This window comes from Mirounga angustirostris, unplaced genomic scaffold (genome assembly GCF_029215605.1).
Source record: "Mirounga angustirostris isolate CCGP_5_RB_7025 unplaced genomic scaffold, mMirAng1.0.hap1 SCAF_9, whole genome shotgun sequence".
NCBI classification, from domain to species: Eukaryota; Metazoa; Chordata; class Mammalia; order Carnivora; family Phocidae; genus Mirounga; species Mirounga angustirostris.
Genome location: NW_026991717.1, coordinates 109560670 through 109583671, shown reverse-complemented (window position 1 = coordinate 109583671; position 23002 = coordinate 109560670). Strand labels below are relative to the sequence as shown.

The window sequence follows — 23002 nt, the reverse complement described above, 5'->3', positions numbered from 1 at the left end:
AAACTAGTAAAAATAACAATTTGTTAATGTATACATAATTGGATACATAATTTGTTAATGGATATACAAAGTAAAACGATGTAAATTATGACATCAAAAACAAAATGAATGGGGGTAGAGTAAAAATAGAGAGCATTAGTATACATTTGACATAAGTTGCTACCAATTTAAAATAGACTGCTACAAATATAAAATATTTTATATAAGCCTCATGGTAACCACAAAGTAAAAACCTGTAACAGATACACAAAAGATAAAGAAATCTAAGCATACCACTACAGAAAATCATCAAATGACAAAGAAAGAGATAAAAGGAACAAAGGAATTACAATACAGCCAGCAAACAATTAACAAAATGACAATAATAAATCCACATCTATCAATAATTACTTTAAATGTAAGTGGACTAAGTTCTCTTACATATCTTAAGGATATATACAGACTGAAAGTAAAGGAATGGAAAAAGATATTCTAGGCAAATGGAAACCAAAAGGGAGCAAGAACAGTTACACTTATATCAGACAAAATAGCCTTCAAAGCAAAAGGCTGCAAGAGGAGACAAAGAAGGTCATTATATAAGGATAAAGGGGTCAATCCAACAAGTGGTTGTAACATTTTTAAATATTTATCTACCCAACACAGAAGCACCTAAAATTATAAAGCAAATAATAATAGATCTGAAGGGAGAAATAGAAAGCAACACAACAATTGTAGAAACTTCAACACCCCACTTTCAACAATGGATAATCATCTAGAAAGAATATCAATATGGAAACACTGGACTTAAACTACACATTTGACCATATGGCCTCAAGAGAAATTTACAGAACATTCCATTCAACATCAGCAGAATACTTAATTACCCATGGAACACTCTCCAGGATACATCATGTTAGGCCACAAAACAAGTCTTTTTTTTTTTTTTTTTAAAGATTTTATTTATTTATTTGACACAGAGAGACACAGCGAGAGAGGGAACACAAGCAGGGGGAGTGGGAGAGGGAGAAGAAGGCTTCCCGCAGAGCAGGGAGCCCGATGTGGGACTCGATCCCAGGACCCTGGGATCATGACCTGAGCTGAAGGCAGTCGCTTAACCAACTGAGCCACCCAGGCGCCCCCACAAAACAAGTCTTAATAAATTCAAGAAAAATAAATCATATAAAGCATCTTTTCTATAATATCAAACTAGAAATCAGTTACAAGAAGAAACCTGAAAAATTCACAAATATGTGAAGATTAAACAACATGCTACTAATGCTAACAAATGGGTCCAAGAAGAAATAAAAAAATATCTATGGGCAAATTAATGTGGAAATACACAATATAAAAGCTTAAGGGCTACAGGAAAAGCAGTTCTAAGAGGTAAGTTCATAGCAATAAATACCCACATTAAGAAAAAAAGGAAAAGCTCAAATAAACAACCTAAATTTACTCATCAAGGAACTAAAGAAGAATTTTAAAAAGAACTAGAAAAATAATAACAAACTAAGCCCAAAGTTAGTTTAAAAAAAAAAAAAAAGACCACAAATTAGAGTGGAAATAAATGAAACAGAAACTAAAAAGACAATAGAAAAAATAATGAAACTAAGAACTGGTTTTTTGAAAAGATAAACAAAATAGACAACATTTAGCTAGACTAACCAAGAAAATGTGAAAGAACTCAAATAAAATTATAAATGAATGAAGAGACATTACAAATGGTATCACACATATATAAAGAATCATAAGAGACTACTACAAACAATTACATACAACAAATTGGACATCCTAAGAAAGTGACAAATTCCTAGAAACCTAGGAACCTACCAAGACTGAATTATGAAGAAAGAGAAAATCTCAACAGACCAATTACTAGTAAAAAGATTTAATCAGTAATCGGGGCACCTGGGTGGCTCAGATGGTTAAGCGTCTGCCTTCAGCTCAGGTCATGATCCCAGGGTCCTGGGATCGAGTCCCGCATCGGGCTCTCTGCTCCTTGGGAGCCTGCTTCTCCCTCTGCTTCTCTCTCTCTCTCTCTCTCTGTCTCTCATGAATAAATAAATAAAATCTTAAAAAAAAAAAAAAAGATTTAATCAGTAATCAAAAACCTTCCCACAGGACCAGATGGCTTCAACTGGTAAATTCTACCAAACATTTAAAGAAGAATTATTATCAATCCTTTTCAAACTTCCAAAAACCTGAAGAGAAGGGAACATTTCCAAATTCATTTTATGAAGCCAGCATTATCCTTATAATCAAAACCAAACAAGGACACTACAAAAAGGAAGCCTCCAGGGCAATATCCCTGATGAATATGAATGCAAAAATTCTCAATAAAATATTAGTAAGCAGAATTCAACAACACATTAAAAGGATCATACACCATGGGTTTTATCCCTGGGATGCAAGGATGGTTCAATACAGGTAAATCTGTAAATGTATTACCACACACAAAATGACAGATAAAAGTCATATTGGGGCACCTGGGTGCTCAGTTGAGCATCCAACTCCTGATTTTGGCTCAGGTCATGATCTCAGCGTTGTGAGATCAAGCCCACATCAAGCTCTTACACCAGGCATGAAGCCTACATAAGATTCTCTCTCTCCCTCTGCCCCTCCCCACTCTGCCCTCCCCCCCAGAAAATCATATTATCATCTCAACAGATGAAGAAAACATTTAACAAAATTGAACATTCTTTCATGATTAAAAACTCTCAACAAAGTGAGTATAGTGAGAACATACCTCAGCATAAAAAGGCCACATATGACAAGCCCACAGCTAACATCATACTCAACAGTGAAAAGCTAAAAGATCAGGAACAAGACAAGGATGCTGACTCTCACCACTGTCATTCAACACAGTACTGGAAATCCTAGCCAGAGCCATTAGGCAAGAAAAAGAAATAAGACATCTAAATTGGATAGGAGTTAGTAAAACTCATTATTTGCAGATGACATATTATATATAGAAAATACTAAGACTCCACCAAAAAACTGGTAGAACCAATCAACAGATTCAGTAAAAATGCATGATACAAAATCAATACACAAATACCAGATGTGTTTATATACACTAACAACAAACTAGCAGAAAGAATAATTAAGAAAATCCCATTCACAATTGCATCAAAAAAATACTTAGGAATAAATTTACTAAAGGAGGTAAAAGATTTGTACATGAAAACTATAAGACACTGATGAAAGAAACTGAAGAAGACACAAATAAATGGAAATCACAAATAAATCTGTGCTCACAGATTAGAATATTGTTAAAATGTCCAAACACCCTAATGCAATCTACAAATTCAATGCAATCCCTATCAAAATTCCAATGGCATTTTTCTCAGAACTAGAACCAACAATACTCAAATTTGTATTGAACCACAAGACTCCAAATAGCCAAAGTAATTTCGAGAAAGAACAAAGCTAGAGGCCTCACACTTCCTAATTTCAAATTATACTACAAATTACACTACAAATTACTATATATAGTAATCAAAACAGTACAATACTGGCATTAAAACAGATACACAAATCAATGAAACAAAACAGAAAGCTCAGAAATAAACTCATGCATATATGGTTAATTAATAAACTCTTGCATATATGGTCAATTAATATTTGACAAGCCAAGAATATACAATGAGAAAAGGATAGTCTCTTCAAGAAAAGGTGCTGGGAAAACTGGACAGCCACAGCCAAAAGAATGAAACAACACAGACAAAAATCACCTCAAAATGACCTGAAACTGTAAAACTTCTAGAAGGTAACATAGGAAGTAAGCTCCTTGACATCAGTTTTGACAAGGATTTTTTCAATTTCAAAACACAAAAAGGTGACAAAAACACAATAAATAAATGGGACAATGTCAAACTAAAAAAGGTTCTGGGCAGCAGGGAGCAGCAGCAGCTCTTCCTTCAATAAAACCACCGTTTTGCCAAAAAAAAAAAAAAAAAGCTTCTGTACAGCAAGGGAAATCATCAACGAAATGAAGACAAAACCTACAGAATGGGAAAAAAATATTTTCAAACTACATACCTGATAAGGGGTTAATACCCAAAATATACAAAGAACTCATACTACTGAATAGCAATCAATAAATCTGATTTAAAAACAGTATTTTTCCATAGAAGACCTATAAATGGCTATCAGGTATGTGAAAAGGTGGCTCAGCATCACTAGTCATCACCAAATGCAAATCAAAACTACAATGAGATATCACCTCACACCTGTTAGAATGGCTATCACAAAAAAAGAAACATAATTTAACAAGTGTTGGTGAGGATGTGGACAAAGGAGAACCCTTGTTCACTGCTGGTGGCAATGTAAACTGATGCAGGATACTATGGAGAATGTATGGAGGTTTCCTCAAAAAAATCAAAAACAGAATTACCCAAATGATCCAGACATCCCTCTTCTCAGTATATACCCTAAGGGAATGGAAACAGGACCAGTGCACTCCCATGTTTACTGCAGTATTATTCACAATAGCCAAAATATGGAAACAACCTAAGTATCCACCCAGAGATGAAAGGATAAAGATGTGGGGTGTGTATGTGTATGTGTGTGTATGTATCCATATACATATATATTTGTATATATGCAATATTATTCAGCCATGAGAAAAAAAGAAATCCTGCCATTTCCAACAATATGAATAAATCTTAAGAGCATTATACTAAGTGAAATAAGACAGACAGAGAAAATACTGTATGGTATCACTTATACGTGGAATCTACAAAAAAAAAAAAAAAAAAAATCCCAACTCATACTAACAGAAGGTAGAAAAGTGGCTGCCAGGGACTGGGTGGTGCAGGAAATAAGGAGAAGTTGATAAAGGAGTACAGACTTCCAGCTATCAGATGTACAAAGTGTGAGAATCTAATGTAAAGCATGGTTACTATAGTTGATAACACTACACTATATAATTACTAAGAAAGAATATATGAAGTTATCATGTATACTTTAAATATTTTATGATATTTGTCAATTATACCTCAATAAAGCTGAAAACAACTAAAAAAAAATCACAAATCCATGAAACTTTTTAAATAACTGATTTGTTAATATTTAAAATGTCCTAAATGACTGAGATTTTACATTGCATGTTTTTATTTCTCTCCATGGGTAGCAGGAATCTCTATAAAAACATCAAGAGAAAATAAAGAGGGGCACCTGAGTAGGTCAGTCTGTTAAGCCTCTGACTGGCTCAGGTCATGATGTCAGGGTCCTGGGATGGAGCCCCGCTTTGGGCTCCCTGCTTGGCAGGGAGTCTGCTTCTCCCTCTGCCCCTCCTGCTTGTGCTCTCTCTCTCTCTCTCAAATAAATTAAAAAAACCTTTTTTTTTTTTAAAGAGCAAATGAGGATATTTTCTTTAGAAGAAATAAAGGATAAAGAAGCCTTTCAGAGTTCCTAAGATTGAAAGATATGAAGGCTATAAAAGATACTTCCCAGGAAATTAAAGAAAGCTATGATAGTGACATTTGTATCATATCACCAAATGTTAAAAATGGAGAAGAATGAGACTTAAGAAGCATAGTAATATATGAGGTAGAAAAAATTCTCACCAGTGACTTACTATTTAGTTGTAGATAAATCTTATCTCTAACTTCCTCTGAATATCAAAAAAAGAAAGCTACATTTTGGAAATGTTTGTGATATTCTGCGAACAAAAAAACATAAATAACTTTCTTATAATTTACGGGAAAGTGCTTAACTATACATGACAATACTAAAATATTGATTATATCTGACGCATTTACCCTGAGAGCTTCACAGTAAATCAAATATATTTTTCACAGTTATGGTAAGTACATCCATGTAGAAAGAGCAGATATGCCATCCTTCATGTATTTTTTTTCCCACTCAAGCTCTTTTGAAAAATACAAGGTCTATGGTGAGCCTGATTAGGAAAAAATAAGAAATTTGCCTCCCCTTCTATGAAATGCCCCAATAATCATAAATATGGTGGCCAAATATTCATACTTTCTCAATGTCTGAATAGGCCAAAGTCTTCCTTGGATGCTAACTAAGGCAACCTTGAATTTAAATTAAAAGCTAAGTAAGCATTACAAAAGGAACACAGGAAGCCACAAATCAAGAGGCAAACTATCAGATAATAAAAGGATTTATGTATTCAAAGAGGACAAGGATCATTTAATTTCAAAGCACAGATTATATTTACAGGAGAATGGATTCACCTATAGTCAGAAAGTACCTCATAAAGGCAAAGAAATCACTTGAAACACCAAACTCAAGAATGAACAATGCTAAGTACCAGCTGCTAGAAACCAGTAAGGCATTAAATAGATAAAAGAGAAGAGATGATCCATTTAGTCACAAGCTGAGCTCCCTGAAAGCACAGGTAGGCTTTGGAAGGTTAGCTGCAAATACCAATGTTCACAAACCAGCTATCAAAAATAATTTCATTTGATTTCTACTAGAATCATCACAGAAAGATAAGGCAAAATAAAAAAAAAAATCAATTGCAATTTAAGCTGAAGATGTGTCATCATCTAAAATAGCTGCTGTAAAACCCTATTTGAATCTCCCTACCAGCCATATGTCTACTTTGAAGCTTTTCGTTATCATACATTACCATTTCCTCTACTGCAGAGCACCGACATAACAGAATCCAAAACACAATACAAAGAAGGCAGGAAGCAAAGACTAAGAGAACTTTCTAGTTCTACAAAATACTTAATTCCTTGTTCTTTATAATTTCATAAAGATATTACCTCTGAGATCAAGAGCTACAAAGGTCTAAAATCATGACCAGAATAAAGGGCCCTTATACTAGTGGTGGGGGTGCAGGAGGAAAAGACTGGAAGAGCCAATGATTGAAAAATCTGTGCAGACACTAAAAACCTGAGAATTTTGCATTGATCCTCTCATATCCTTGACTGACCCCCACAGCTGCTTCTCCTCAAACTTCTTGAAAAAATCTGCCCAATGACTACTAATCTACAAGACCAATTCTCTGAGAGCCATCTTTGACCAACTATTCCCCAAACTAGTTGAACTATGCCTAACCCCTCTTGCTAATGCCCTATAAATTCTGCCCTCCTTCCTCAAGTTAGAACTCTCCTTCAGAACATTTTCTAATATAATCTTATGCTCACTGTGCTCTGGTTAATTTTCTTTCAAACTATCAGAAGTTCTAGGAGGTCAACACAGCAGGAATTGGCTTCGGTTTTTATTTTCTCAATGGGTTTCAGGGTAACTGTGGACACTACTTCTGTGTCTATATATAATCACCAGGGAAATAGGCAACAGAAAAGTAATGCTTCTATTGGTCATTTAAAAAAAATAATAAAGACAAACATTTATTAAGCACCTAACTATACTGCTATGCACTTTTATGTAACTGATTCTATTTAATCTTCATTACAACCCTTGGGATAAATATTCTTATGTTCATTCCATAGATGAGAAATCAGAAACTTAGTTTAAGAAACTTACTGAGTTAGCAAGTGGGAAATACAGGATTTAAACCCAATTATCCCAGGGCAATCCTTTCCACTTCACCAAAGGCACCAGCTACATTGCCTTAACTCCAATTATTGTCTATAAGAAACAACTGCATTCTTTCTGACTCCTTTGTTTTCTGTTAAGTCTACTTGCTTTTTTCAATCTTTAAGTAAGCCTCTATGCTTTAAATTTTTCTTCACGTAATTCATCTACTCTTTTCACTTCTTCCTAAACACTTACCAAAGACCATTAAGTATCCGTATCCTATAGCTGTCTCCCTTCAGTAATGCTAAATATAAATTTAGAGTTAAAACAATTGTACTCAATCAAAATTTCTTTAGTAGATATCTATTTTATGGATAATTCTCAGATTTTTCTCTATTTTTTCACATCACAGCTCAATAATTAGACTCCATTAGCATTATTATAATTCATATTTTAACCAATTAGAGATGATACTGCACATAACATATTTTTAAAACCCAGGTATTATACATGCAGATTAATTGACTTTCTTTAGGGGAGGAGGTCATTTTCGGGGAAAAAAAAGGCCAACAAAATTGTACATAACAACAGACACTTGCATTACCTAGAGCTAAAACATAAACAGTAACTCTCATCTCAATAGACACACACCCAAAAGCATTTGACAAAATCCAATATCCATTCCTGATTTGAAAAATCTCTGCAAACTAGAAATAGAAATGAATTTAATCAATCTAATAAAGGGTATCTATGAAAAATCTACAATTAACATCATACTTAATTATGAAAGAATGGATGCCTTCCCGCTAAAATTAGAAGCAAGACTAGAATGTCCTCTCTCACCATTTCCATTCAACATTATACTAGAGGGTCTAGCCAAAGAAGTCAGGCAAGAAAAAGAAATAAAAGGAACATAAATTGGAATGAAAGGAGTAAAACTCTCTTCATTCACAGAAGACATGACTGTGTAGAAAATCCAGTGGAACCTACCAAAAAAAAAAAAAACCCCCACAAAAAAACAACCCCCCCCAAAAAAGCAACCAGAACTAAAAAAAGTGAATTTAGCAAGGTTACAGGATATAAAAATCAACTGCATTTTTATATATTAGCAATGAACAAGTGGAAAGTGGAATTTAAAAAAATAATGCTATTTATAAGAGCAAAAAAATGTAACACACTTCGGGATAAATGTGGCAAAATCTGGGAAAGATCTGCATAAAAAAAAAAATAACACTGCTAAAAGAGACTGAAATTCTAGAAGCAACTGGGTGGCTCAGTTGGTTGAATGTCCAACTCTTGGTTTCAGCTCAGGTCATAATCTCAGGGTCATGAGATCAAGCCCACAACAGGCTCCACTCTCAGCGTGGAGTCTGCTTAAGATAGTTTCCCTCGGGATGCCTGGGTGGCTCAGTCAGTTAAGCGTCTGCCTTCGGCTCAGGTCATGATCCCAGGGTCCTGGGATAAGAGTCCCCCAGTGGGCTTCTTGCCAGGTGGGGAGCCTGCTTCTCACTCTGCCTGCCACTCCCCATTCTTATGTGCACTCTCTCTCTCTCTAATAAATAAATAAAATCTTCAACAAAACAAAAAACAAAGATTCTTTCCCTCTCGCTCCCCCTCTGCCTGTCTTCCCACGCATGAAAGCACTCTCTCTCTCTCTCAAATAAACAAATAAATAAAATCTTAAAAAAAAAAGAAACTGAAGGGGCGCCTGGGTGGCTCAGATGGTTAAGCCTCTGCCTTTGGCTCAGGTCATGATCCCGGGGTCCTGGGATCGAGCCCTGCATCAGGCTCCCTGCTCCGCAGGAAGCCTGCTTCTCCCCCTTCTTCCTGCTCGAGCTCTCTCTCACTATCTCTGTCTGTCTCAAATAAATAAATAAAATATTAAAAAAAAAAAAAAAAGAAACTGAAAATCTAAATAAAAGGTGATACTTCAGGGGCGCCTGGGTGGCTCAGTTGGTTAAGTGTCTGCCTTCGGCTCAGGTCATGATCTCAGGGTCCTGGGATCAAGCCCTGAGTCAGGCTCCCTGCTCAGCGGGAAGCCTGCTTTTCCCTCTCCCACTCCCCCTGCTGTGCTCTCTCTCTCTGACAAATAAATTAAAAAACAAAACAAACAAAAAACCCAAAATGCAACATGGTACTAATCATAAAACCTAAAACTATGGGGCACCTTGGTGACTCAGTGGGTTGAGCATCTGACTCTTGATTTTGGCTCAGGTCATGATCTCAGGGTCCAGGGGATTGAGCCCCTTGTCAGGCTCCCTGCTCAGCAGGGAGTCTGCTTGTCTCTCTCTGCCCCTCCCCGTGCTCGTGCTCTCTCTAGAAAAAATAAATAAATCTTAAAAAAAAAAAACTTTCCAAAACAAAAAAACAAAACAAAACTAAAACCATAAAACTTCCAGAAGCTATCCTAGGAGAAAGCCTTTATCACCTTGCATTAAGCAAAAATATTTTAGATACAAAAACATGATGGATATAAGAATAAATTGATAGCCTGAACTTTCATCAAAATTAAAAATTATTATTCCTCAAAAGATACTGTTAAAAGAATGAAAAGAGAAGCCACAATCCAGGAAAAAAACTCGGCAAAGTATGGAATCAAAAATATAGAAGAAGGATTCAAAACTCAAAAAAAAAAAAAGCATCTAAAACTCAATAATCAGAAAACAACCCAATTAAAAAAAAGTAAAAGATTTGAGCATTTTACCAAGGAAAATATACAAATGGTAAATAAACACAAGAAATGATACTCAATATCATTAGTCATTAGAGAAATGGAAATTAAAACACAAGGAGATAATACCATACACCTATTAGGATGGCTAAAATTAAAAGGAATAACCCATACCAAATATTGGTAAGACATAGAGGAACTGCCAGCAAGAACAAAAAATGGTATAGCCACTTTGGAAAACTATCTGGCAATTTCCTAAAAATTTACACACACTAATGTACGATCCAGTTATTCCACATTTAGGTATTTACCTAAGAGAAATCAAAATATATATCCATGCAAAAACTTGTATATTAATGTTCATGGCAGCTTTACTTGTAGGAACCAATAACTAGAAAGAACCAAAACTGTCCATCAACAGGTGACTGGATTAACAAACTTAGGTATTATCCATATGTGTCAGTTATGGACACATATGCAGAGACTCCAGCTCTGAAGGAATCTTTCAATGTATGTTTTGTGATAAACAACAAAATTCCTTTAACTATTCTAATTTAACATGAGCACTATGCTAAGCTTTTTCAGTAGAGGGCACTCAAGGGACACTGAAGTAGAAAGAGGCTCTCCACCAGTTTACAGTAGGGACTTGGTATGAAGTGGTGTTGGACATGTGGGTGAGGACTTCTAGTGGAGTGCTGTCCCAGTCGCTTAGACAGAACGCAATCCTCCTGTGCAACCTTGAAGCCTCAGCCTGGTAACAAGCTGTCAACTCCCTCTGCACATGGAAACCTGAGCCCCTAGACACTCTCAAGGACTCTTGCTGGTGCCAGCACCCCCACTCCCTCTGTGAGCCCCCATTCAGACTGAACACAGTTGTCTGTGGCCCAAATGGGCACACATCCCTCATGCAGAGTTCCTAAATCCCTTGGAATTTCTTGATAGTAACATCTTTCATTCTAATGAGGCTCCTCTTAGTGGGTTCCCGGATAGCTTCAACACAGGGGCTGGTCACCAGAAAGACCAAACCCAGATCATAAGATTGGAACTTTCAGCCCCATGCCCTATCCTGCAGGGACAAGAGAGGGGTTGGACATTGACTTAATAACCAATCATGCTTATGTGATAAAGCCTCCGTTAAAAATCCCTAAACTATGGGTCCTAGAGGCCATCCAAGTTCATAAGCACATCCATGTGCCAGGAGAGTGGCACACTCCACTCTGTGTGCTCAGGATCCTTCTGGACCTCATCCTATGTACCTCTTCATCTTGCTGTTCAACATTATCTTTAATTATATCCTTTGTAATAAGATGATAAACATTAAGTGTTTCTGAGTTCTGTGAGCCATAATAGCTAATTATCAAACCTGAGGAGGAAGTCATGAGATCCCTCCAATTTGTAGCCAAGTCAGACAGAAGTGTGGGTAACCTGGGTACCCACTACTCCCAATTGACATGTGAAGTGGAGGGTAGTCTTGTGGGACTGGGCCTTAACCTCTGGGGTCTATGCTAAATATTCAGTTGGTATCCTCCGAGAATTAAAGAATTGCTTGGTATGGAAAACCCACACATCTGGTGTCAGAAGTGTTGTGAGTACAGAAAATGAGTTTTCTTTTACAGGGCCAGATACTATGAAGCACTAGAGACACAAAGAAAAAAGGTCCCCATAATTAAGGGATTTCTGTTCTATCATATTTATACATAGGCAAGAAATCAAAAATAAATAGTTGTGTTAGATGGCATTATTTCAAACTGATTCCAATAACAACCAGAACCAAATATAATGATCAGTTTCCAAATGATAGTAGCAAAATACTTCCTTTCTTCATAAAAAATTTTAAATCCAATTCCTCCACTGTCAAACTGAAAAGGACCATTCCTAAAAGATACCATTTATGAGAGAATAGATGGAAACTATGTACAAAGAATCTTGCAAATCTGTGATAGATTTAACATTTTGCCCATATCTGTACCAGGCTCAATACCCAAAATCACCCCACCTTCTGAACACCAATTCTTGTTTTTAGTCATTGCCTTCTAGCCCTATCGTTCAACTTATTGCTAATCAAAATGAAGAACCCTAGGTATGTGAAAGAAGAGATATCAAAAACAGGCAATTTGAAAGAAAGAAAGAAAGAGAGAGAGAGAGAAAAGAAAGAAAAGAAAGAAAGAGGGAGGAGAAAAAAATGCATTATCAAAAGAATTGTGTAAGACCGATGAATCACAGACCTGTACCTCTGAAACAAATAATACACTATATGTTAAAAAAGGAGGGGGGGGGGGCGCCTGGGTGGCTCAGTCGGTTAAGCAATCTGCCTTCGGCTCAGGTCATGATCCCAGAATCCTGGGATCGAGCCCCGCATCGGGCTCCCTGCTCCGGGAAGCCTGCTTCTCCCTCTCCCACACCCCCTGCTTGTGTTCCCTCTCTCACTGTGTCTCTCTCTGTCAAATAAATAAATAAAATCTTTAAAAAAAATTAAAAATTAAAAAATAAATAAATTAAAAATTAAAAAAAGAAAAGATAGTAGGAAGGGAATAATGAAGGGGGGAAAATTGGAAGGGGAGATGAACCATGAGAGACTATGGACTCTGAGAAACAAACTGAGGGTTCTAGAGGGGAGGGGGTTCGGGGGATGGGTTAGCCTGGTGATGAGTATTAAAGAGGGCACTTATTGAATGGAGCACTGGGTGTTATACGCAAACAATGAATCATGGAACACTATATCAAAAACTAATGATGTAATGTATGGTGATTAACATAATAAAATAAAATTTAAAAAAAAATTTTGAAAAATGCTCTCACTCATAATTAAAGAAATACAAGCTAAAATAAGAGATCTTTTTAATCAACTGAGAAATATTAAAAGTTCAATAATACCCAGTGCAGAGAAAATGTGAGGAAAAGTTTATAAATTGGTGTAAACTTTCTGAAGGAAATTTGTTCCTGTGAATCAAAAATCCAAAAAATAGTTCAATCTTTTGAGCCAACAATTCTATCTCAAGGAGTTTATAATACTAAGGAATGTACACAAAGGATTTTATTAATACATATGCTATATAATACATCCGCTTCGGATATCTGTATCTTTAAAAAGCTTCTCAGGGAATTTTTTTTTTTTAAGATTCTATTTATTTATTTGACAGAGAAAGCACAAGCAAGGGAAGCAGGCAGAGGTAGAGGGAGAAGCAGGCTTCCCACTGAGCAGGGAGCCGGATGTGGGGCTCCATCCCAGAACCCTGGGATCATGACCTGAGCCAAAGGCAGATGCTTACGCGCTTAACCGAATGAGCCACCCAGGTGCCCCTCCTCAGGGAATTCTTATGATCATCTGGTTTGGGGAACCATGCTCTGGAAAATGAAATCTATGTACTAAAAGAACTGACATCTAATCAGCAACTTTTGTAAGGCCAGCACTATACTGACAAAATCATTATCATGTTTAACCAAAACACATTAGGAGTCAAAGGCCTGTTTTGGAAGCTCTACATTCCTAAAATACTGACAGTAAAAGCCTTAAAAGGAATTTTCACGCAGTTATATTCATTACCTCACTTAACAAGATTAATGTTCTGTGTTACCTGTAAGGGCAATTTCTAGTTACTATATCAAAATTTCCCATTATATTATATTACAAAATGGAAGCTAGTCTCAAAATTAGATAAAAATGACATTTTAAAACAGAGTAATAAAAATTAGTGGCGTATCCATGATATAACAGAATAATCAAAATAAATTTCATAATACAAATGTCTTACCAAAAATACTGAGAATCTTACCTTAAAAATTATAATTACCTGGATCATTAGACTCTATAAGAGAAAATGTCTATATCAGGTATATCTGCAAGAAGGAAATGTTCTATACCTACACTGCCCAATATAATAATCACCAGCCATATGTGGCTACAGAGCACTTAAAATAGGGCTAGTGAGACTGAAGGGGAGGCACACTAACATATCTAAGCTTACTCATCCAATTTTAACATGCATTAAAATGAGAGGAGTGTATCTTTGGGGGGAAAAAAGTCTAAGTGAAATAAAAGCCTAGAAGAAAATCTAGACTAAGTTCTTTTCATATTTATATTAGTAAAAGGACAATTTAATCCACTTCTTTCATTCCATGAAGATACAAGCAAAAACAACTCTGAATTTCTTCATGTCCAGCAAGGACTAAGTAATTTTTCATCGCTACCAGCACAAAAAAGGTTTGAAATCACTAACTGCAAGAGAAAAGCATTGATGACTCATTCCTAATCCCTTAAATCAATCATTAACTTCACATAACTAAGTAATACAGATTTATTTAGCAGGACAATTAAACCCTTTGGAATTTTATTTAAAGTAACTTCACTAAGAAAATAAATACAAGGGCGCCTGGGTGGCTCAGTTGGTTAAGCGACTGCCTTCGTTTCAGGTCATGATCCTGGAGTCCCTGGATCGAGTACCGCTTCGGGCTCCCTGCTCGGCGGGGAGCCTGCTTCTCCCTCTGACCCTTCCCCCTCTCATGTGCTCTCTCTCTCTCTCTCTCATTCTCTCTGTCTCAAATAAATAAATAAAATCTTTAAAGAAAAAAAGAAAAGAAAAAAAATACCTTATAAAAAAAAGAAAAAAAGAAAATAAATACAAGACTTTCTATTAGTACACTGGACATAGACTCAAATTTCAGCTACCAGAACTTAAGAGAAGCTTGCCCTGTCTTTTACGAAAAAAAGGGTCCAGCTATAGATAAGAATAATGCAGAATAATTCAAAGCATATTATTAACAAGGACCAAAGGCACAAATTCTGATCCTTCACCCCAAAAGGTTAAGAGAAACTCGAAGAAAAATGATACAGGAGCAGCTATGGCTGAAAACCCATGGCAACAACACCCCTAAAAATGTCTGAAGTCAGCTCTCCAGAATTTACTACCTACAGATTAATTCACTTTTTTTCAAGAAAAAATTTTATGCAGAGCATACAAATTGCCAGGAACTATACTGAGCACTGGGGATAGCCCTGAACAACGTGAACTTAGTCACTGTTCTTAAGGAGAGAGTCTATGATAGGTCCAATGTAGTCTAATTCAACAGTAGGTTGAAGGTAGTACTTCTGGGTTCCTCCACCTAACATCTGTTCTTGGCTGACAACATTTAGCCTCAGATTGGCCTGCTTTGTCAATACCTAGCCTACTTATAACCTAATTTTACTCTTTTTCTCTTTCAGATTCTAGAATAAACGTCTACTTCAGAGATTCTCTTTGACTTTTTTTTTCTAATGGTTTTTACACTTTATTTTAATGAAGCTGGTACAATGTCCATTTAAAACCCATATCCCAGGCCAAAAAGTACAAATAAAATTAAAAAGAGCAGTGTTCTGTTATATACACAACTGCATGAATAACTTTATTAACTGCTAATAAAATTAGAACTTCTCTGGATCTTCTGACAAGACTTCTTTTCTTAATATGCTTTCTCCTCAGTGAAGCCATCTCTGGAGGTAGTCATTACTCTCACCATCTCTGTCATCTTGACTCCAGCCTGATACTTCTCTTCTTCTGGTCCAGACCCGCAAATTTTAAAAGTAGCTTCAGGTTAAGGAAAGGTCATTTTTCCAAGTTCAGTTCTCTGAAAAACTTCCATTTCCCACTGAAAATCATAGTCCAGGACTGAAGCAATAATATGCTAGAACTTTAGGGCCAACTAGAAAGTCATTATGAATACTCACATTGCCTGTGAAAGCAATGCTTCTCTGTGCCTCTCTGTGCACACATGTAATTTTTTAAAGGGAGAGGGCAATATGAAGGAGACTAAGGTTTGATCACTAAAACTCAGCATAATGAAAACAAGTGATAATGAGTAACAGGCACTAGAATTCAAATTACCAGATGTTTTAAAGAGATGGGAGTGCAGGTTTTCAATTCCATTTTGAACACCACATTACAAAAGAACTATTTTTAAAAATAAAAAAGGATTAAGAGTAAAGAAAATAAAAAGAGTATCTAAATCATTGAATGACCCCGTTTATTCCTGATAAACTTCAATCACATCTTCTTCCATTCCCAGTTCTTTTGCAATGTGATTATCAGCAATTCTCTGACCTTCAGAAAGAAACCTGAGTGAATTCATTGGAACTCCCTGTCTTTGACAGCACAATTCTTTGAGTTTCTTAAGATATGTTGTCATTTTCACTTTGAAGCAAATCTCAATGCTATCCTGTCCAATGACTTTGAGTTTAATATATTCTCCTGCCTTCTTACCCCCAAGTCCTCAGTTGACAGTTTTGCCTCCTGGTCAGACATGATGAAGGTGGCTTCACCCAGGGTCTCTGCACAGTAGTGGCTTTGGGTAGGCAGAACCTCACACTCTGGGATTTACAAATCCATCTCTCTTTCCCACAGCACAACACCGCAGATGGAGGGACTTCTGCCAGGGATTGCGTCACTCTGCTTTGACTTTTTAACTTTTGGAGATCTCATGGTATTCAAGCTTTTCTAAAATTTTAACTATATTTATAATTTTTATTACAAACATTATCACTTTACCAATCAAAATTTCTCTTGTATTTTCAATTTAATTATCACAATTGATATTTTCCTTTAACAGATTACAATGATGAACACTAGCAAGCCTTAAAACTAATGAGTTCTTAATTCTTCATTTTTTAAATGTTGAAATGTATCCCTTTATTATGCAAATATACTTTCCCAGCATCATCTTTATGAAAATGAGTAACTTAAAGTTACTTATATGTCATTCAAATCTGAACCTTGACACTCCTCCCCTCAAAAAAAAAAAAAGAGAGAGAGAGAGAGAAAGGAAGAAAGAAAAGAGAAAATCCTCCATTCATCAAATATCCGTTGACCACCTACTTTGTGTCACGTGCTATTTTAGTTGCTCAGGATATCTCCTGAAGGGTTGGCTGGACGGGTTGGCTTAGTGTCCTTACCCCTGGGCCCCATTCCATTTAGCAGAATCCTGCTCTGGTATATGTATCCCCTCCTTTGCAGGCCACAGGACTGGCCCAAGTATGAGCAGTAGCTGCTCTATGAACATGAAAAGGAGGCAGCAGTTTTCCTGGTTTTAGCCAGGCACTCAAGTCTTTAACAAAGCCTAGTCACAGCTCAGGCCACGTGCAGTTAACCATTTAATAAATGTTTTGATGAAAAAAGAAAAAGAACTCATGGAATTTCATTCTGGTAAGAAAATAGTCAATAAACAAATACAAACACATGCACACACACACACACACCATAGTGTCATACATAAGATGAAATGATAAAAAATAGATATTTATTTTAGACTGAGTGATCAGGAAGAGTTTGTATGAGGCTGTCAACTAATCTCTTTGATAAAGTGTCATGTATAATACTATCACTCTACAAATTCCAGTTTTTAACTTAACAATATGTATGAAAAATACCAACCTACTGATTGACAGACTAGGTGTTTTGTAAAGCATCCTTTAGAATCTAGAATTAAATCAATTAAAAATTCTACTTTTGGGGCATATGGCTGGCTCATTTGGTAGAGCATGTGACTCTTGATCTCCAAGTTGTGGAGTTCAAGCCCCACGTTGGGTGTGTAGCCTACTTAATTTAAAAAATAAATAAATAGTAATAACTCCACTTTCATTTACAATTAGTCAAACTGTCAACTTACTGGTGCGTAAAAGAACCCAATTTGTTTTTAAGCCATCCCCTTCCCCATGTAGCACTTTTTTTAAACCCCCAAAATGCAAAGTACACATAATAAATTAAACTATCATGAAAGTACAACTCTCCTAGGATTTTTAAGAATGTTTCCATATTACAAGTCACTACTAACTGGTGGCACAGTAAATAATATTTTTTAAATGAGATTTATCTTCTATTCTGTAATGGCCTGTATCAAATTTCCTCAAGCCACTAACTCAGAACCTAAACCATACTGACATTATTGTTCTAAAAATCTAAGTATCTAAGGTAACTATCTGGAGTGGAAGACAGAATGTCTCTTTTCAGAACGGTAACCATATATACAAAGGTTTCTATGACTGTGAATGCACTTCTAACCTCCACCGTCCAAAAAGAAAGACAAGGTAAAATCAGAGCTCTCAAGTATTTACCTATCATGGAGTCCCCTTAGAGGGTTCTCAACAGTTTACAGACCTGGTTCTCTAACTAAAAAGATTATAGGAGCTACAACCTAGATTTAGCTACACGTGTCTCTGACTTTTCTGCTACCTTCATCAGTTACCTCTGATGCCTGATAACATCTAAAACAAGGTGCTTTTTTAAAAAAATCTAGAACTTCTTAAAAAAAAAAGACACCTCTCCCTCCTGTTTGGCACTACTGACTCTATAGTTCAGATTCCTCTACCTTATCCCCAGTAAGCCAAACTTACCCAGACCAGAGGCTGTGAAAAAGGTTCTCTCATCAACTCTTGCTCCATGATTATGCTTACATCATAGTGAAACCTAGCCAACCTGTGGCCTCATCCTATGCCAAAATTTAGATGTATACTAAGAGTTTCTTCTTAGTTTTTTGCAGTATTAGAGTTCTTTAAAAATTTTTCAGCAAAGCCCATAAGCATTTGATTAGTTTCAGGTCAGAAAGGCACGTCCAGAATAGGTCATCTTATAGGCAGTCTTCTCCACTTAGGGGCTCTCAAGGTGGCCCCAAGGTATTCCCAGTCTCCAAGGTCCACATTTAAGGCCAGAGACCTAACTCCTAAGTCAGTTAACAGTAGTAGTTAACATTTACTGAGCCATTACTTTATGCCAGGCACTGTGCTAAAGACTTCGCATTTATTATTTATTTACATTTTACAGATGTAGAAATTTAGTATCTAAAATTAACTACTCAAGCACAGCTAGTATCCAAGTTAAGAATCAGACCACATCTGCCTTACTCCATAGCTTATGCTCTTTAGAGAAATTCTAAACACCCTGATTGACCTGAATGTCCAGAAAAAATATCAAGAGTAACAAAAAAACATATACTTACATAGAAAAAAGCTTTATATTTAGGATTAATTTTTATTTGGAATAAATCTAATCATAAAAATTCAATCATATTACCATACATATAATAATACTTATCAAGAAACAAAGAAAAACATAGGATAACCCCTCATAACTAGAACTTGAATTATCAGAATACTTTTTTGAAAATGGGGATAATTTTACTAAGTTTCTGTGAAATAGTCACTTTTTTTTAATTAATACTCTTGAAAACCCTTCTAAAAATTGATATAATCTCCCATCTTAAAACTGTAAAGAACTTAAAAAAAAAAAAAAAAGAAAACCTATAAAGAACTTAAAGTAGGTGTGCCTGACTAGTTCAGTCAATAAAGCATGTGACTCTTAATCTCAGGGTTGTGAGTTCAAGCCCCACATCGGATGTAGAGATTACTTAAAATAAAAAATAATTAAAAAAAAAAAAAGAACTTAAAAGTGGTTCCTAGTAAAAACAAGCATTACCCAGTAGTAGGAGTGTAGTAGTAGGAGTGGAAAGAGGAGGAGAAGGGGTAAGAGCATTAGAACACTGTACTAATAACAGTAATCATAGTACTGATAGAAGTAGTTACAGGAACAGTAGTGGTAGTATAGTAGTATTTATTAGTTATATTACTAGTAAATATAATATACCAAGGAAAATATAATTTTGCTTTATTGATCCTGAACCATGCAAAATCTGACAGTCCTTATTAAAAGCAGTAACTCTCCTTGTACACATATGTAACTAAATGCTATGGGAGACTGTAACTTAACCAATTAAGCCTAGAGTTAAAGAAAACTTAGAGACCAGGTACTGGAAGTTTAGCTTTAAAAGTATCTCTGCTATCAACTCAACTGTCATCTCTATCAAGCACCATTCTCAAACTCTCTAATTCTCCACTCTGAGAATATCATCACTCCCTCCCTACTCTCGCAAAGCACATTTTGTAAGAGCACAATTCCCTATTTGTCACAATTTTAGAGATTTCTGTCTTTGCTCTGGACTTTTGCCTCTTAAGATTTAATTCATGTCGTATGTTGTAGCTGTCTCAGGCATTCAACACAGTACCTGAATCATAATAAAAGTTCAAATAGAACAACTGTTCTACTTAAAAAAACATTTAATCATCTAATGTATAATTCACAGTGAAAATTTACTAAAGGCAGCTTAGAAGTTACTGAATTTTGTGTATAAAGAATTAAGGTATAAAGATATTCAAGAGAGCTCAGTCCCAAATAATGTATTTTGGACCACAGCCCCATCTGATTTGAATAAGGTCTTAAGATACCAGTGTTACCAGGCAGAAATTTTCAGTATTAGATCTTCTTTTAAAGCCACCCATTTACTAAAGAGTTTGAGTATTCCCTCCTATGTAAGCCCTTTCATTACCTTCTAGGCACAATTTATTATTCCTCCCTATGTGCTACTACTGAGTTTTACAGATACACCAACTATACTTACCACACGAAGCAGACCAGGCCTAAATTTCACACAACTCAACACATTTCACACACTACAGACTGATACCCTTAAACTACCTTTAGGACACCAAATTCAGTCTCTTAGACATCATCTTATTAATGATTATGAGGTAATGCATGAAGCTCTGATAGCCCACAATGCTAAGGAGTGGAAGAAGTGTGAAGCCAGGCCTCCCTGAAATTGAAATAAACATTTGTTATTGTCCTGGCCTATGATGGAAAAAAAAATTAACTCTTCCTGCCTCATTTCCCAGTCCTTCTACAGACAAAGCCTTGGCCACATATACACAAAAGTTGGGATGGGTAAGGATGAAGGGGTGACTGAAGCTATCATTTTAAAATCCTGCAGGATAGGTGTCCTCTTGTCCGGTCTAACTCTTCCCCAGGCCTATCTCCAACAGTCCTTGATTTCTCCCTTCGGACAGTGCAGAGCGACAGGTATTGCTGGGTTGCAAAAAGATATCCCAGGTAATCAAATATATAAGTGGGAGACATCCTTTATGTACCCAGCTCATACTGTCACAGCAGGGTGAGAAGGACCCTCTTCCCCTCAGCTTCATATACCTACCATCCCAGTAACAGAGCTCAAATCCCAGAGGCTGCACCCCTCTCTACAATAAGGTTGGGTCCAAGATCCGTTTGCTCAGCTCAAGCACAGCTAGCAATCCCACTCAGATACATTTGATGTTGTGCACCAAATAGGATTCCTGGTCCCAAGGGAGACAACACGCCCAGGAACTAGAATTAGATGTTTTTGTTTTTGTTTTATGTAGGCTTCACAACTGAGCTTAAACTCAAGACCCTGAGATCAAGACCTGAGCTGAGATCAAGAGTTGGATACTTAACCAACTGAGCCACCCAGGTTCACCTAGAATTAGATGTTTTATAATGACACATTTTGGCTTCATGGAATAACTCCCCATAGAAATACCCAAACACCTCCCACCCCTCTGCCATGTGAATATTTATTTTCAAACACATTTTGGGGAACATATTATTATATAGGAAATTAGGGGACTTCCTACACTACAACTATTGACTTACATTTCCAGCTCACCTATTAAATTATCAGCTTTCTAAAGGCAGGGTCTTAATCATTTTGTGCCCAAAATCATAGTAGTTGTTCATTAAATTTGTTGGAGAAAGGGCAAGACTAGGAAAAAGAAAGGAGTAAGGACAGAAAGAAATATGATGAGCATCCTTGTATACATCACTTTAAATCCCACACCAATACAGATATTCCTAAGTGATATATATATTTTTAAATCCTATCTTTCCTGAAAAAATTGCAAAGAATAAGAACAAATTCCAATTATGGAATTTTACTGCTTTTAAATGAAATGAACCCAACAATTCTGCATGATCTTTTCCTTCCCTTGGGTTCACCTATGTCTCAGTAGAAACATGATTTTTTTTTAAATCATGGTAAAATATCTTGAAGATGACAAGAGTAAAAAAAGCTAAATATTTTATAAAATGTCAACTTAGAAAGCCAGAAGAGAATATGCAGTATAGAAGGTCCTAAACAATCCTTTGCTAGCTTTTATGGGTGAGGAAGTGGGTTCAGGATCATCAGACTCACTAAATGTTTCTAGAAGTTTCTATTACTACTGACTTTCCACTCAAAAGGCTAGACCCAATTCAGGCCTAAACACAAGTGATAGGGTAGAGGAAAACTCAGAAGAATGCTGAGAAATCTAATAAGGAATCCTAACAAAGACATCAAATTAAACCCACAAATATAAAATCAGGAAAAATTCAATTTGTAAGTACAACATAAAATATTAAATTATTTTATAGATAATTTATAACCTAAGTATGAGAGTCTAGAATACCAAGCTTGACACGTCTAGGAGATCATTTTTATCACCTAGTTACAAATTTCAATTTTTAGAAAAGAACAATGTGAATCACTGCAGCAATATAAGTTCTAAAGCATTGTTTTCTGATCATATTAAGAAAAAAATTATATTTTCAAGATCTAATAAAAGTTAATTAGCCTTGGGGAAGAAAACATAAAATATCCCTTAAAAGAAAGAGAGACTAAAACTTGTGAAAATCCAGGCAAGGAAATGGCACAAACATAGAAAAGCTAAATCAGGGGGCGCCTGGCTGACTCAGTCAGTAGAGCATTCAACTTTTGATCTCAGGGTCATGAGTTCAAGTCCACACAGGGCACAGAACCTATCTAATTTAAAAAAATAATAAAATTTTTAAAAATTTTTTAAAAAGCTAAATCAAAAGAAATGGAAAAGCTAAATGCATACATGGTTCATCACAGTGATAAGAGAATAAACTGTCAGTCTGACCAACCTAACAGTACCTCACTCAATGAAAAAACATTACTATTAAAAACACAGTGATACAGAATGAGAAAACACACTACAAAAAGCACAAATTTAAAAAGAAATTATGATCACAACTATGTAAAAAAAATCTATATATGAAAAAGAACTGGGGC

The 23002-nt window shown here is 35.9% G+C and overlaps 1 protein-coding gene and 1 pseudogene across 8 annotated transcripts in view; both read right to left on the bottom strand.

Moving 5' to 3' along the window:
• The window catches only part of FUT8 (fucosyltransferase 8), a 315924-nt gene that overhangs the window by 223572 nt on the left and 69350 nt on the right, over nucleotides 1-23002 (bottom strand). The gene's annotated exons all lie outside the window — the stretch shown is intronic.
• On the bottom strand, nucleotides 8216-16586 carry LOC123862202 (small ubiquitin-related modifier 1-like; annotated as a pseudogene).